Source organism: Equus asinus, chromosome 14, assembly GCF_041296235.1.
Source record: "Equus asinus isolate D_3611 breed Donkey chromosome 14, EquAss-T2T_v2, whole genome shotgun sequence".
Lineage (NCBI taxonomy): Eukaryota > Metazoa > Chordata > Mammalia > Perissodactyla > Equidae > Equus > Equus asinus.
This window is the reverse complement of record NC_091803.1, coordinates 5,547,285-5,564,901: the sequence shown is the minus strand read 5'-3', so window position 1 is coordinate 5,564,901 and position 17,617 is coordinate 5,547,285. Positions and strand designations below refer to the sequence as shown.

General features: G+C 41.6%; 1 protein-coding gene across 2 annotated transcripts in view; it reads right to left on the bottom strand.

Annotated features, from left to right (window-relative positions):
• The window catches only part of LMTK2 (lemur tyrosine kinase 2), a 94,980-nt gene that overhangs the window by 65,128 nt on the left and 12,235 nt on the right, over nt 1-17,617 (bottom strand). The gene's annotated exons all lie outside the window — the stretch shown is intronic.

The window sequence follows — 17,617 nt, the reverse complement described above, 5'->3', positions numbered from 1 at the left end:
TTCCCTCCAACACTTCCTCACTTTCTGGCACTACCGGAAGCTCCAGGCTCCTCTTGTATTTTCTCTTCTCTGGCTTTAGAATCAGCAACTTCTCCAAGGAGCCCTGATCATGATAAGGAATGTTTCTAGTGGAGCAGGGATCAGCAATCTACAGCTTGTGGTTGCATGGCAGGGGTACACCCTCTGCCCGCAAACACACACACACACCAGCTAAGAATGATTTCTACATCTTTAAGGGTTGTTTTTAAAAAAATTTAAAAAATTAGCAACACATATTGCGGGTGAGCCACAAAGACTAAAATCTTTTACTACCTGGCCCTTTACAGAAAAAGTTTGTAATCCCCATCTAGAGCATATTTTCACATCTTACTTTCAGCAAAGACTTAGTTTCTGGAAAACATCTTATTCAACTGGGGCTATTTTGAACTTTTTCTTTGCTAGGGCAAACTATTAAGTTTCACCTACGGGTGTTTTACTAAGAAATAAACTTTCCTTTTTATTCTCCCCAGCTTTATTGAGATATAATTAACATGAGTTTAAAGTGTACAATGTGATGATTTGATATATGTATATATTGCAAAATGATTACCACAATTAGGTTAGAAATAGACTTTTCCTTAAAATCTTCGTCTACGGCTATGTGATCAAACACACCAAGTGGAAGACATGGAGACAAATCAATGAACGACACCACCCTTTTTTCTTAAAATGTAAGTATAGTACCTGAAGCAAATAAAAACTAACCCAAACTCCTGTGTGAGCAAAACACTCTTGAATACAAAACAGCTTCAGTGAAGAGCAGAGAAGTCTAAAATCAAGTGAAAACAGGACTAAGTTCCTTGTCAATAACAAAAGGTCTATTTGTGAAAGAGCAATGCTAAAACATGCTTTATAACAAATGGGGCTGGACTCCAGCTGAGCCTTCTCCTTGAGTTTGTGTTGCTTAAAAATAATACAGTTTAAAAGGATTGTCAAGAGAGACCCAGTTCTCATTTTAAAAAGCACACATGTAGGACATCAGCGACATGGCAGAGTGAGCTCACCTGGGACTCTCTCCCCTCCAAACTACAACCAAAATGGAACAACTGAATTTCAACTAATAACTCTTAATAATACAGAGATCGTCAGAGACCCACAGCAGCCAAACGACGACGGAGGGTGGAGAGGCTGGAGCCGCCCTTGGAGGAGCTGGAACAGGGTAGGAGAGAACTTCGTTCCCTCCCCTAGAGACTGGGATTGCTGCCGCAGGTGAGGGAAGGAGCAGGTGAGGGGCTGCACGTCTGCGGGATCATCTAGGACTCCCACCGCCGGTGCAGTGGAAACCCTCTAACGAGGGAAAGCTTTCGCATGGGGGGACCCCATCAAGCCAGGGTCCCAGGAAACCAGAGAGGGAGAGCTGATCAGAATCCAGGTTGGTGCGCGAGAGAAAGTGCCCCTCCTCTCCCAACCTGTGCTGCGTGCCGCCATCGTGACTGAAGGTGGAGGGCTAAGAACGCATGGCTCTCGACCCCCTTCTAGTGGCGACAGGCTGTAACTGCAACCAAATAATAGCATCATGCACAAAAACCGCTCCTCAACCATCCAGCAATTTATAAAAGCTCCAGTCCACAAGGAAAACAGTAAAGATACAGAATTAAGTCCTGAGGACTTGGAAATAGGTAAACTAAGTGAAAATGAGTTCAGAGTAGCTATCATCAAAAAACTCAATGAGGCAAAGGGAAATATAGAGAAACAAGTCAATGAGTTCTGGAGTTACTTCACAAAAGAGATTGAAACTATAAAGAAGAATCAATCAGAAATACTAGAGATGAAAAATACAATGGATCAGATAAAAGAGAATACGGATTCCCTGAATGCACGTGTAGATACCATAGAGGAGCAAATTAGCATAATCGAAGATAGACAGGCTGAATGGCTCCAGACAGAGGAAGAAAGAGAACTAAGAATTAAAAAGAATGAGGAAAATCCCAGAGAAATAGTGGATTCAATGAGGAAATCCAATTTAAGAATTATCAGAATACTTGAGGTCATAGAAAAGGAAAATAGAGCAGAAAGTGTGCTTAACAAAATTATAGAAGAGAACTTCCCAAATCTAGGAATTGAGGGAGAAATGTGTGCAGAGAAAGCTTTCAGATCTCCTAGATTTGTCAACGTAAAAAGATCTACTGCAAGGCATACAGTAGTAAAAACGGCAAAAATGAATGACAAAGAAAGAATACTCAGGGCAGCAAGACAGAAGAAAATAGCCTACTAAGGAACTCCTATCAGACTTTCAGAGATTTCTTTACAGAAACTTTACAAGCTAGGAGAGAATGGAATGACATATTCAAAACTTTAAAGGATAAAAATCTTCAGCCAAGAATACTCTATCGAGCAAGAATATCCTTCAGATATGAGGGAGAAATTGAATATTTTCCAGACAGACAAAAGTTAAGGGAATTTGTAACCAAAAGACCTCCAAGAAATCCTCAAGAAGGTTCTCATACCTGAAAAAAGAAAAAAAGGGAGAAAGGGGTCACAAACCAGAGAGTAGGGAGACAGATAGAACCAGAATAGGATAGCAAATATTCAACTATAGCATTAGGATAATGGGAAGGAAACCACCAAAGCAAAGACGATCTTATCACTCTAACCACAAACTCATAACACGAGTTGGAATAAGAGAGGAAAATAATAATTTAGGAGGGGAAGAGGAAAGGGACTAAATCAGTCTAGGCCAAGTAAGTAACAGACCACCAGAAAATGGACTATATTATACACAAGATTCTAAATACAAACTTCAGGGTAGCCACTAAACTAAAAACCAGAACAGAGACACAAAACATAAATAAGGAAAAATCTAAGAAACCCAAATAAGAAATTGTAGAAGTCAATGGGTAGGCAAAAACACACAGGACGAGAAACAAAGGTAATGCAGAAAAACCGGATAACCAGCGACAGAATGACAGCATTAAGTCCACATGCATCAATAATCACCCTCAATGTAAACCGATTGAACTGTCCAATAAAAAGACACAGAGTGGCAAAACGGATTAAAGAACAAGATCCAACAATTTGTTGCCTCCAGGAAACACACCTCAGCCCCAAGGACAAACACAGGCTCAGAGTAAAGGGGTGGAGGACAATACTTCAAGCTAATAGCAAGCAAAAGAAAGCAGGTGTTGCAATACTTATATCAGATAAAGCAGATTTCAAAATAAGGCAGGAAAAGAGAGACACAGAGGGACAATGTATAATGATCAAAGGGACACTTCATCAAGAAGAAATAATGCTTATAAATATCTATGCACCCAACACAGGAGCACCAAAGTTCATAAAGCAACTATTAACAGACCTAAAGGAAGATGTTAAAAATAACACAATAATAGTAGGGGACCTCAACACCCCACTCACATCAATGGACAGATCATCCAGACAGAAAATCAACAAGGAAATAGTGGAGCTAAACGAAAAGCTAAAACAATTGGACTTAATAGACATATATAGAACACTTCATCCAAAAACAGCAGAATACACATTCTTCTCAAGTGCGTATGGAACATTCTCAAGGATAGACCATGTGTTGGGAAACAAGGCAAGCCTCTAGAAATTTAAAAAAATTGAAACAATAACAAGCATCTTCTCCAACAATGCTATAAAGCTAGAAATTAATTACAAGAAAAAAGCTGAGAAAGGCACAAGGATGTGGAGACTAAACACTACGCTATTGAACAAGCAATGGATCATTGAAGAAATTAAAGAAATCAAAAAATACCTGGAGACAAATGAAAGTGATAACACGCCATATCAACTCATATAGGATACAGCAAAAGCTGTATTAAGAGGAAAATTCATTGCAATACAGGCACATCTTAACAAACAAGAAAAATCCCAAATAAGCAATCTTAAACTACACCTAACTGAATTAGAGAAAGAAGAACAAACAAAGCCCAAAGTCAGTAGAAGGAGAGAAATAATAAAAATCAGAGCAGAAATAAATGCTATTGAAACAAAAAAGGCAGCAGAAAGGATCAATGAAACAAAGAACTGGTTCTTTGAGAAGATAAATAAAACGGACAAACCCCTAGCCAAACTTACAAAGAAAAAAAGAGAGAAAGCTCAAATAAACAAAATCAGAAGTGAAAGAGGAGAAATAAGAACAGACTCCACAGAAATACAACGGATTATAAAAGAACACTACGAAAAACTATATGCCAACAGAATGGATAACCTAGAGGAAACGGATAAATTCTTGGACTCCTACAATCTCCCAAAGCTTACTCAAGAAGAAGCAGACAATTTGAACAGGCCAATCACAAGGAAAAAGATTGAAACAGCAATCAAAAACATCCCGAAGAATAAAACCCCAGGACCAGATGGTTTTCCTGGGGAATTCTACCAAACTTTCAGAGAGGATTTAATACCTATCCTTTTCAAGCTATTCCAAAAAAGTAGGGAGGATGGAACACTTCCTAACACATTCTACGAGGCCAACATCACGCTGATACCAAAACCTGACAAGGACGCCACGAAAAAAGAGAACTACAGGCCAATATCGCTGATGAACATAGATGCAAAAATTCTAAACAAAATTTTGGCAACCCGAATTCAGCAATTCATCAAAAGGATCATACATCATGATCAACTGGGATTCATACCAGGGACACAGGGATGGTTCAACACCCGCAAATCAATCAACGAGATACACCACATCAACAAACTGAGGAATAAAAACCACATGATCATCTCAATAGATGCAGAGAAGGCATTTGACAAGATCCAACAGCCATTTATGATAAAAACTGAACAAAATGGGCAGAGAAGGGAACTACCTCAACATAATAAAGGCCATATACGACAAACCCATAGCCAACATCATACTCAATGGGCAAAAACTGAACCCCATCCCCCTGAAAACAGGAACGAGACAAGGATGCCCTCTATCACCACTCTTATTTAACATAGTACTGGAGGTCCTGGCCAGAGCACTCAGGCAAGAAAAAGGAATCCAAATAGGCAGGGAAGAAGTGAAACTCTCGCTGTTTGCAGACGACATGAACTTATATACAGAAAACCCCAAAGAATCCATTGGAAAACTTTTAGAAGTAATCAACAACTACAGCAAAGTTGCAGGGTATAAAATCAATTTGCATAAATCAGTAGCATTTCTATACTCTAATAACAAACTAACAGAAAAAGAACTCAAGAACACAATACCATTCACGATCGCTACAAAAAGAATAAAATACCTTGGGGTCAATTTAACTAAGGAAGTGAAAGACCTATACAATGAAAATTACAAGGCTTTTCTGAAAGAAATGGATGATGACATAAAAAGATGGAAAGACATTCCATGTACATGGACTGGAAGAATAAACATAGTTAAAATGTCCGTTCTACCTAAAGCAATCTACAGATTCAACGCTATCCCAATCAGAATCCCAATGACAATTTTGACAGAACTAGAAGAAAGAATCCTAAAATTCATATGGGGCAACAAAAGACCCCGAATTGCTAAAGCAATCCTGACAAGAAAGAACAAAGCTGGAGGCATCACAATCCCTGACTTCAAAATATACTACAAAGCTACAGTAATCAAAACAGCATGGTACTGGTACAAAAACAGGTGCACAGATCAATGGAACAGAATTGAAAGCCCAGAAATAAAACCACACATCTATGGACAGCTAATCTTCGACAAAGGAGCTGAGGGCATACAAGGGAGAAAAGAAAGTCTTTTCAGGCCGAGTGGTTAAGTTCATGTGCTCTGCTGCAGGCGGCCCAGTGTTTCGTTGGTTTGCATCCTGGGCGTGGACAGGGCACTGCTCATCAAACCACACTGAGGCAGCGTCCCACATGCCACGACTAGAAGGACCCACAACAAAGAATATACAACTATGTACTGGCGGGCCTTGGGGAGAAAAAGGAAAAAAATTAAAAAAAAAATCTTTAAAAAAAATAATAAAAAAAAGAAAGTCTTTTCAACAAATGGTGCTGGGAAAACTGGAAAGCCACATGTAAAAGAATGAAAATTGACCATTCTTTCTCACTATTCACCAAAATAAACTCAAAATGGATCAAAGACCTAAAGGTGAGACCTGAAACCATAAGGCTTCTAGAAGAAAATGTAGGCAGTACATTCTTTGACATCAGTATTAAAAGGATCTTTTCGGACACCATGTCTTCTCAGAGAAGGAAAACAATAGAAAGAATAAACAAATGGGACTTCATCAGACTAAAGAGCTTCGTCAAGGCAAATGAAAACAGGATTGAAACAAAAAAACAACCCACTAACTGGGAAAAAATATTTGCAAGTCATACATCTGACAAAAGCTTAATATCCATAATATATAAAGAACTCACACAACTCAACAACAAAAAATCAAACAACCCGATCAAAAAATGGGCTGGAGACATGAACAGACATTTCTCCAAAGAAGACATATAGATGGACAATAGGCACATGAAAAGATGTTCATCACCGCTGATCATCAGGGAAACGCAAATCAAAACTACAGTAAGATATCACCTTATACCCATTAGAATGACAAAAATATCTAAAACTAATAGTAACAAATGTTGGAGAGGTTGTGGAGAAAAAGGAACCCTCATACACTGCTGGTCGGAAGGCAAACTGGTGCAGCCACTATGGAAAACAATATGGAGATTCCTCAAACAATTAAAAATAGAACTACCATACGACCCAGCTATCCCACTACTGGGTATCTATCCAAAGAGCTTGAAGTCACCAATTCCAAAAGTCCCATGCACCCCAATGTTTATTGCAGCATTATTTACAATAGCCAAGACGTGGAAGCAACCTAAGTGTCCATCAACAGATGAGTGGATAAAGAAGATGTGGTATATATATACAATGGAATACTACTCAGCCGTAAAAAAGAACAAAAATCGTCCCATTTGCAACAACATGGATGGACCCTGAGGGAATTATGTCAAGTGAAATAAGCCAGACAGAGAGGGACAACCTCTGTATGTCCCCCCTCATACGAGGAATTTAAAAATGTAGACAAAGGGAACAGATTAGTGGCTATGAGGGGAAAGGTGGGGTGGGGGGTGGGTAGAAAGGGTGAAGTGGTGCACCTACAACACGACTGACAAACATTAATGTACAACTCAAATTTCACAAGACTGTAACCTATCATTAACTCAATACAAATAAAAAATTAATTAATTAATTAATTAATTAAAAAAGATTGTCAAGAATCTGCAAGTTCTAAACCAACAAAATCTAAGACAGAGGAAAATCCATACACTGAACACAGAAAGTAACTGGTGATTCCTCTCAGCAGCCAATGGGGAGGGAAGTCAACCTGCACTGAGAGGAAGCATTCCCCAACTAGGGACACTCGTGTACATTTGGAAAACTCAACTCAGCGAGGAGCCGTGAGCCACCGAGAGCTCGTCTTCTACAAAGGAAGCCCCAGAAGGAGCACTCTCTTCACTCCTCCCTGCTGCTAGCTGTTCTCTCATCCAGCTTGGCCTGTGCATTACCTATTGGTATTTATTCTTAGAACTTTGTCTCTCTCCCCTCACTCATATAATGAGGATTAAATATGATTCCTGACGCTTATATAGCAAAGCACTTTCACATATGCGGCATTTTTTTGACTTTTTAAGATGCAGTTTGTCCACTGCATTTTAACATCCCTGAATTTCAGGTACAACTTACACTGGAAAGAAAGCTGGTTTTAATCAGCAGCACTTCTTTCTTAACAGCACAAAAATAAGGGTGTGTCATAATCGATCATATCTGCGATTTGATAAAATGCAGTGTTATTTCATTCAATCATCACAACACCTCTGAGGGAATTCAACCAGCTCCATATCACAGTTGAGGACACTGACATGCCCAAGAACCCAAGGTGGGAAAGCAGCAAGGCCAGACTCTGGGCTCAGGGCTGCTGAGTATAAACCCCGCGTGCTCCCCTTGATACCACGTTGTTTTGCCTCAATGAGATTACCTTTTAACGCTTAAACAGACTAACCTAAGTACTCTGAACGGAAGTCTATCATCATCAGTTAAGCCAGTTCATACTTCCGGGGCTCTCATCCAAACTCCACAAAGTGGATATGAAATTATTTTTTCCTCTCTTTGCACCCATAATTTTTCATCATCACACACTATTTATTTAAAGCAAAATGTGATCAGAACTGCCTGAAGGCCAGCTCAATTATCTGATTCATAATGTTGCCTTTGTGAGTCATTAAGTAGGCATGAAAAGTCAGACCCGTGTTAAAAATAACTAGTTGTGCTGACTTTTGCCTACCTTGATAATGAACTTATTTCTGTTAAGACACTGCAGGGGCATCTGCTCTCCCATACTTGGATTCCTCAATGTACACAAGGCCTACTCAACCTCAACGTCACAGGCCCATTGAAAGGACTTCATAAATTACTACCTAAGAAATTTAGTAGGTAGCCTCAAGTAAAAATTGTATCCATTTTACCACTTTTAAAAACGATCTTATTACTGTATTTTTCTTTTGATCAGTCAAAAGCACTGTGCTTTAAAAAACTCTATATACCAGGGGCTAGCCCCGTGGCCGAGTGGTTAAGTCTGTGTGCTCCGCTGCAGGCGGCCCAGTGTTTCGTTGGTTCAAATCCTGGGCACGGACATGGCACTGCTCATCAAACCACGCTGAGGCAGCATCCCACATGCTACAACAAGAAGGACCCACAACGAAGAATATACAACTATGTACCGGGGTCTTTGGGGAGAAAAAGGAAAAAATAAAAAAAATAAAAAAAACTCTATATACCAATAAGAAAAAACTTCCATAAAACAAAGAAACCAAACCAAGCCAGCATAGGCTGGCAGATGAGGTAGATTTGCATAAACCACAGAGAGGAAGTAAATTCTAGATGTGAGGAACTACAATGAAAATCCCCACACCCCAGTGGTCAACTACAAACCGAGCTGGAAGATTCCTGAGTGCAACTGTCAGGAAACTATGAAGAAAGACAGTTCTCCTTGAACACCCTCACCTGCAGCATTCAGAAATGCATAATTCAAGCCAATCGTCTACTGAAGAAGACATCAACAACGCCAGGAGAGTCTCCATACATTTCGGTAGCTTCACTGACTACAAACTGAGCTCCAGAATGATGAGAGGTCTGGGGCAACTCAGCATGCTTCCCCAAGACACCGACTACAAAATTCTTGGCATCTCTAAAGCACATTCTGTGAGCTTTCATTCTATAGTTTCCCAACCATTTTAACACATATCTAGCCCTGATTTAACAGGCAGAAAACCTGAGAAACTCTAAGAGGTAGGTACACATTATCCGTTTTCCAGACAGGTAATTTGGAGAACGTGATTTCTCAGTAATGACCCAGAGTAAGTCAGGGGTACTACCTGACTATTAATTCAGCCATTATAAATCCCTGCCTAGAACCTCGATCAGAACTTGAACACATATGTAATCAACTCAAGAGTTACCTGTGAATCCATTTTTAGGTTAAATAAAAAATTTTAAAGGTCCACAGACAGAAAGAAACGATGACCAATGCCTAGATCCATTAGAGATTGCAAAGTACTGACATTCTAATTTTGTTATTCCTTCTTCAGTTACTAGCTGATCTACTTTTATAAAGAGGAGTTTCCTCGTACATATTTACTATCTGGTTACCCAGTGGTTCAAATTCTAAGGGGTGGGACTGAAAGTTGGAAACATCTAATCTCACGACTGGTTCCTCTGGCCACCAGGCCCCATCCGGAAGCTATTTAAGGCCCCGCCCCGCCACAAGAGTCACCTCATTAGCATAAACTCAGGTATGGTTGAAAGGGGTTTGTTATTAATAACAAGAGATGTCCTATCATGCCTATCACTCAGGAAATTCCAAGTGTTTTAGGAGCTCTGTGCTAGAAGAGGGGACAAAGCTCAAACAGATAATTCCCACTATGCCACAGGTAGTTACACCCCAGAACAGGCAGCAGGAAACTACAGCCTGTGGGCAAAGTCCTCCCACTGTTGGTTTTGGTATGGCCTGCAAGCTAAGAATAATGTTTACATTATTTACCCTATCATTACATTATTATCTCAATAAGTGTTTAAAAAAACCAAAAGAATATTTCCTGACACATGACATTTACATCAACAGCTAATAAGGCAAAAAGGCAGACAACCAGACATTATGTGCCTCCTAACGGAAAAACATACCACCACCTACTAAATAAGTACTGCCCGAAACAAACAAGCCAACGATAACAAAACACCGAACCTGTATCTGACCAAACCTCTAGATCTAAACACCAATTTACGGGAAACAAAGAGAACAGTGTAACATACTAAATACCACCACAAGAATGTAATCAGCAAAATACAGGCTATGAATAAGAGAGAGAAAAACCTGAGGAATTACAAGAAGAGACAGAAAGATGGAGAAGGAATGAAAAGGATGTAAAAAGACTTACCAACCAATTGTATGGGTATTTGAATCATGATTCAAACTCAAAAAAAATTATGAGGGGCCAGCCCTGTGGCCAAGAGGTTAAGTTTGTGTGCTCCGCTTCGTCAGCCCAGGGTTTCGCCAGTTCGAATCCTAGGCGTGGACATGGTACTGCTCATCAGGCCACGTTGAGGTGGCATCCCACATGCCACAACTAGAAGGTCCCACAGCTAAAATATACAACTGTGTGCTGGTGGGGTTTGAGGAGAAAAAAGCAGAAAAAAAAGACTGGCAACAGTTATTAGCTCAGGTGCCAATATTTAAAAAAAAAAAAAATTATGACATTTGAGACAAGGAAATCTCAACCCTGATAACTGACTATATTAAGCAAGTATGATTCATTTCTCCTAGGAGTAATAATGGTAACGTAGTTACGTTTTTTTGGTTTGTTTTTGTTTTTGTTTTTTTCTTGAGGAAGATTAGCCCTGAGCTAACATCTGCTGTCAATCCTCCTCTTTTTCTCCTCTTTTTGCTGACCTTGAGTGAACATTCGTGCCCATCTTCCTCCACTTTATATGTGGGACGCCTGCCACAGCATGGCTTGCCAAGCGGTGCCATGTCTGCACCCGGGATCCGAACCTGTGAACCCCAGGCCACCAAAGCAGAACGTGCGTGCTTAATCACCTCACCACCAGGCCACACCTGTAGTGATGTTTTTAAAAGCAGTCCTTACCCTTCAGAGACAGTGATCTATGTAACAATGTCTGGAACTTGCTTCAATATAGTATGGGGGTAGAGAAAGTGATGGGGGTAGGATGAAAAAAGGGCAGTCACAAGCTGATTCAAGCTGGGTGACAGGAACGGAGGAATTCATTACCATATCTATCTAGTCTTGTACATGTTTGTATGCTTGAATTTTTCCATTTATTAAATAATTTCTTCACATCCATTAAATAAAAGTTTAGAAAAAAAAGTAGATATAACAATTTACAATCCATACTCATGCCTACTCTAGGTATGTGTATTAGTTTGCTAGAGCTGCTGTAACAAAGTCCACAAACTGGGTGGCTCAAACAATTCTGGAGGCTCCAAGTCCAAGATCAAGGTGTTAGCAGGGCTGGTTCCCTCTGAGGGCTGCGAGGGAAGGGTCTGTTCCGGGCCTCTCTCCTTGCTCCTGGTACATGGCTGTCTTCTCCCTGTCTCTTCTCATCCTCTTCCCTCTAGGCTTGTCTCTGTGTCCAACTTTCCCTTTTTATAAGGAAACAGTCATGTTGGCTTAGGGCCCACCCTAATGACCTCATTTCAACTTGATTACCTCTGTAAAGACGCTGTCTCCAAATAAGACCACATTCTGAGGTATTAGAGGTTAGGATTTCAACATATGAATTTGGGGGGGACACTCAATTCAACCCATCTCCAGGATGTATATTTAAATGAAAACAAGAAAAAAACAAAAACAAACAGAACAGGTCAGAACAGTGTGTACATACACAATGCTACCATTGGGTAACAGTGGTCACCCAAAGGAAGGGAAATTGAGTGGCTGGGGGACAAAGTGGGGAGGTGCTATATATACTTTTCTATTTCTTGAATTTTCTACAGGGGCTTCCCACCATCTTTAGCCTAATGTGCAAACTCCTTAAGAAGGCTTGCAGTATCCTTCATCATCCAGCTACCATGTACCTCTCTACCCTTAACTCTCAACACTCTTCCCCTGCTCTCCACTGCAACCTTCAGTGAACCTCTCTCAGTCCTTCCAGACAGATCCTCTGTCACTTAAAGTCTCTCAGTTTACATTCTCCCCCACCAGGAAACTCTCCCGTTGACACACCCCCTCCCCTAATTAATCCTCACCATTCAGATCTCAACTTGGAAACCATCCTTGAGGTCCCACAGTTCAGAGTCCCTGCTTTTGGGACCCAACGCTCCCTGTACTTCCCCATCATAGAGTTTATCACACCGTGTATTTTAAATGCCCGTATGTCTTCCCGACAGGACTACAAGCTCAATGCGGTCAGGGACCAGGCCTGTATACTCCACCAATGACTGCCAGGGCTCGGCACAGTGCCTGGCATTCAGTCAGAAGTGGGGGCGAGGGAAGAGAAAGAGAAAAGAAAGCAACTAAGGAGCTTCAGCAAGGAAAGGAAGAGATGTAAGAGAGAGAGATCCACAATTAATCTACTAGTTAACAGAATAAACTTATGTTTTCAGGGTCAAACAAATAAGATCATAAAACAGTAGCATTCCTTCAATAATTTTATGCTTTTACTCGGCAAAGCTTTTCCTCCCACTACTAACCACGCCCTAACATACACTGTATTGGGGTGGTTCTCTTCCTTCCCGCTAGTAATAGTTTGTCACTTACTCCTCACGTCTCAAAAAACTCCCACAAACATTCTTTATTTACCCATTTGGCAATTCCTGTTTAGCAGTATAACTACTAAGCTACTTTCTTTAAAAAATAAGTTTTCTTAAAAAGTGGATTTCCCCCAACTTCTGTTCGCCTGCGGTAACGAGTTATTTAGTCACTCGTACTCCGTTCTCCACATAGTCTGATTTCACTGGTAGCCGTCAGAGTAGTTCCACTCTGTGCTCGCAGAGGAGGAGTCCAAAGGCACCTCTGCCTCCACGGGAGCCAGGGCAGCGCTGGACTGAGGAGAAAGCCCAGCCCACGAGCTCCCGCGTGAGCGGGGCCCCACTCTCGGTTGGCCAAGTCCCCTGGGCCTCCACTCTGACGGTGGTTTAAAAAAAGGAATCTCAACAGATGCCTTCTAAGACGTGACCCTAAATGTGTTTAAGTCTGAACCCTGTGTACAGTCTGCTGGGGCAGCCATGACAGAATCACACACACTGGGTGCTTAAACAGCAGAAGTCTACCGTCTCAGAGGCTGGAGGCTGGAAGACCAAGATCAACGTGTCAGCAGAGCTGCCTCCTTCTGAGGCCTCTCTCCTTGGCTTGCAGATGGTCATCGTCTTGCTGCGTCCTTACATGGTCTTTCCTGTGTGTGCACATCCCTGATGTGTTCAAATTCCCTCTTCTTATAAGCACACCAGTCATACCAGCTCAGCTACGAAAGAGTTAATGGCCTCCTTTTTAACCCACTCACCTCTTTAAAGGCCTCATTTCCAATTGCAGTCGCCTTCTGAGGTCCTGGGGCAGGGGGTGGAAAGGGACTCGCTTCAGCCCAATACACTGTAAATTTGCTAATTTAGGAGTGCCATCCTCTCTGGTAGGGGGTCCACCCCTGATGCACCAGAGACGAGTATGTGCTGCCTTCCTCTGTGGCTTCCCAGGACGCAGTGGGTCGGGAACGGGCACGGACTGCAGGACTGCTAAAGCGAGCGTCAGAGACGCATGTAACTCTTCTGCTTTCTGTCCTCTCTGCCCTCTCACCCCGGGGAACTCACAAGAGAGATTAATGTGTCTACTTAACAATGAAAACTGGTGCACACTGGCCTGCCTAGAGAAAGAAAACTTGGTAGAACTCAGGGAAGCTGAGCAGCAGCAATCTTCCAAACAGGCCTCACACGGTCTACTTTGAAAGTAGACAGTTCTGGCTTTTCTTTTATAAAGATAGGACCAGTAAGTCCATCTTCCTTTTCCAAAATCCTGACAAGTAGCTTTATATCCCAGGGTCCTAGTAAAATGAATCATCATCATACTACTTGGGGAAAAAAATTCAGACAATCATTGCAGATCACACATTTTTATTTAACACCTCAAAATTACAAACTCATCTATTATAAAGGTTTCCTGTACACAGAATCTTAAGTTACTAAATGATTTCCTTGCCTCTTCATGTAACAATATATAGCTATTTATAGTAACATTAAATAATCTAGAACCTCCCGAATGTATTCTAATATTAGAAAGGGAAAATAAAGCATAGCACTAAATATACCCAAGCACACAGAACAGTAAATAGTGCACTGATGATCTAGCTGATGAATCAGAGATTCCACAAAGACCCGAAGCCAGCACACCGATAGCCCAGAAACACAAACCTCACAATGCGCTAGTCACAGACACTGAAGCGTTCTTCTTGTTCAAAAACAATTTTCAAGGTCAGCCGACCCAAGTGTTCTCTCACACTTGCAGAAAGCTTATATAATCTGAGTGCTGACTGAGAATACCTGTGAATGAGATCATTTTATACGAAGCTCCTGTTTCTCTCAGCCACTCCACTAAAATCTGTTATCAAAGGGTCATTTCATTGCAATTTTTAAAACACTCCCTAGCATGGAGACTACCACAGAAGAGCTCATCTGAGATGGCACAGTTTGGCCAAAAGAACGTGAGGGTTAGATGACTGCTGTCAGCCCACCATGCACCCAGAGCCCGGGCGAACGACAGCAGGGATGCTATTTTATGAACTAGAATCGTAACTCAGTTGATGGCGTAGTTACGTTGTGGAGCAATCGCAGTGCTCAGACGTTTGTACCGGCTCTGAATCAGGACCTTCCTGAAGTCCAGGAAGCCAGCTCAGGAACAGGCAGCATCCGGTCCCAGAGGGAGAAACTCATGGCCCGTTTCCCAGGGTTTCTCCCCTCACAGCTGGCCACTTCCGTGTACCACTAATGTCCAGGGAAAGGACACACTGTCTTCCATACAACTTTCCACTGACATCTGCAGAAACGTGCAGGTAAATCAAAGGCAGTATTGGGTTCATAACACTTAGCCAATACAATTTCTGTACAACAGGGTCAACAGGAAAGGAGAGATGACCCAAATGTATGTTCCTTACTTCTCAGGTAGAGTAGACCCTAAATGTCCTATAAAAATATGTGTGCCTTTTTCTTTAAAATTTCCTACAACACCTTGATAGAGTCTGCAGTCTCAGGACCCTTCTAGCTTCCTAAGGTCTAACTTAAATTCTTGCTAATATAACTGAAACGTATTCTTAGGGGATGTGTCCTTAAAAGGTCCCTCTTCAGAGAGGAAGTAGATGGTGGTACGGACGCAGCTGGACTGGCCGCAGGGATGGTTGGGACTGAGGGGAGAGGTACAGAGAATTCATTATACTCTTTTGTCTATGTTCAAACTTCTCCATACTTAAGCCTTTTTTTTTTTTTTTTAAGATTTTATTTTTTCCTTTTTCACCCCAAAGCCCCCCGGTACATAGTTGTGTATTCTTCGTTGTGGGTTCTTCTAGTTGTGGCATGTGGGACGCTGCCTCAGCGTGGTCTGATGAGCAGTGCCATGTCCGCGCCCAGGATTCAAACCAACGAAACACTGGGCCGCCTGCAGCGGAGCGCGCGAACTTAACCACTCGGCCACGGGGCCAGCCCCCTTAAGCCTTATTTTTTAAGTACTATCTTCATAACTAAGCCAGAAACTGCTTACAACACTGACCTTGACAAGGTACTATGGCCTAAAGACAAGATTTACTCCAGTGTCCTATCCGATAAGGTCCCACTGATATATTCCTACATTATACAGAAAAATAAACCCAGTGACAATCTACCCAATATAACTAGGTGCTTCCAGACACTCAGGTATCCAGCCCAAAATAAAAGACCTAAAAGAGCTATGGGGGAGGGTGTCTCTTATGGAAATGGTCGCTTCATCATCCTACTGTGAAGTCTGCCAGCCAACAAGTCCCACCCAGCACGTTCATTCACTCAGCAAATGTTTACTAAGCCTCTTCTAGAGGACAGGCACTGCCATAGGTTCCGGGAATCCAGAATTGAAAAACCAAAGCGCCTGCACTCACAGCTTACATTCTTGCGCAGGGAGACAGACAACAAGCAACTGAATAAATACATGGTAGCTCCGATGGTGATAAGCAAAGTGCAAAAATAAAGCAGGGGAGAGGAAGAGGTTATTTCACCCAGAGCGATCAGGGAACACATTTCTGATACTACAATAATTCATGCAAGAAACGGTGGCAGTTTGGTCTGGGCGGTTATAAAAATAGCTAATACTTAAACGGTGCTTTCTATCTGCCAGGCACTATTCTAAACTCATCGAACACCACAACAACTCTCTGAGGTAGGTACTATTCTTAGCCCCATTTTAAAATGAAGAAACTGAGCAATGGAGAGATAAAGGTCACACAGCTCCTACGTGGTGACGCTCAGCGTGCACACTCCTACGCTCCATGACAGACAGCGGAGGGGGTGAGAGCAGGCAGTGCCCAGGACCCAGTGACACACGTGACATGGAATGTGAGGGGAAAGGACATGCGTCCCATCAGCGTCCCTCACTCTTAAACACAGGCAGACTTTCAAGGACTCCCTGACATTTGAGAAAACCCTCCTTAAAAAAGGTAAAGGATTAAAAAAAAAAAAAAGGTAAAAGATAGTGACCAACCCAAATAGACAAAAAGGGACTTGAAAGAAGCAGACAATGCAGGGGTTAAAAAAAAAAAACTAAAATAAAACAACTATAATTAACATCCTCAGAAATAAGAAGTGATATTACACTCTGAGAAGATGCTACTTTAAAGGTGTGAATGTGGTGTGTGTGTGTGGAAACTCGTGGAAACAAAATGTATTAGGAAAAAGAAAAGCTCTCATGTAGGAGAACAAAGAGACAAAAAGATGAACAAAAGGAGAAGAGAAGCTCATTCCAAGAAGTCCAACGCTCAATTAACAGAAGTTCTGGAAGGAAAGAACAAAGAAAAGGAAGAGGAGATAATTCTCCAAAAAAATGCGTGTGTGTGTGTGTGTGTGTGTCTGTATGAAATTTTTCCAGAACTAAAGGACACAACTTTCTAGATTCAAAGGGCCCACTGAGTATCCATCTTAACGAATGGGATGGATCGAAAAAGACTCATCAAGGCATAGCTTTGCAACTTTTCAGAATTCAAAGATCACATCTTAAAAGCTTCCATCCAAAGAGAGGAGGCCACACAGGAAAGGAAATCAGATGGCCTCAGACCTCGCAGCCACACACTGGAAGGCAGTCGGAGAGCCACCATTCCAAGTCTGGCACGGGGCACAGTGGGTTCCACACAGCCCAGCCACGCACACTGAGAGGAGACTTAAACTCCCGCTGAGGAGCATGGGACGAATCACCCACAGATTCATGAGGAACTAAGGAAATGACAACAAAGGGCAAGTCTAGGGAAAACAAAAGATGTGAAAGAAATTTAACCAACAACACTATAGGGTCAGCTGTGAACAGTATCTGTAGTCATAAATATACAACGCTGAATAGTGATTTAATCAAAAAGTGTAAATAAGTGTTTGAGAAGGAGAAGAGTGTGTGTACGTAAGAGTAT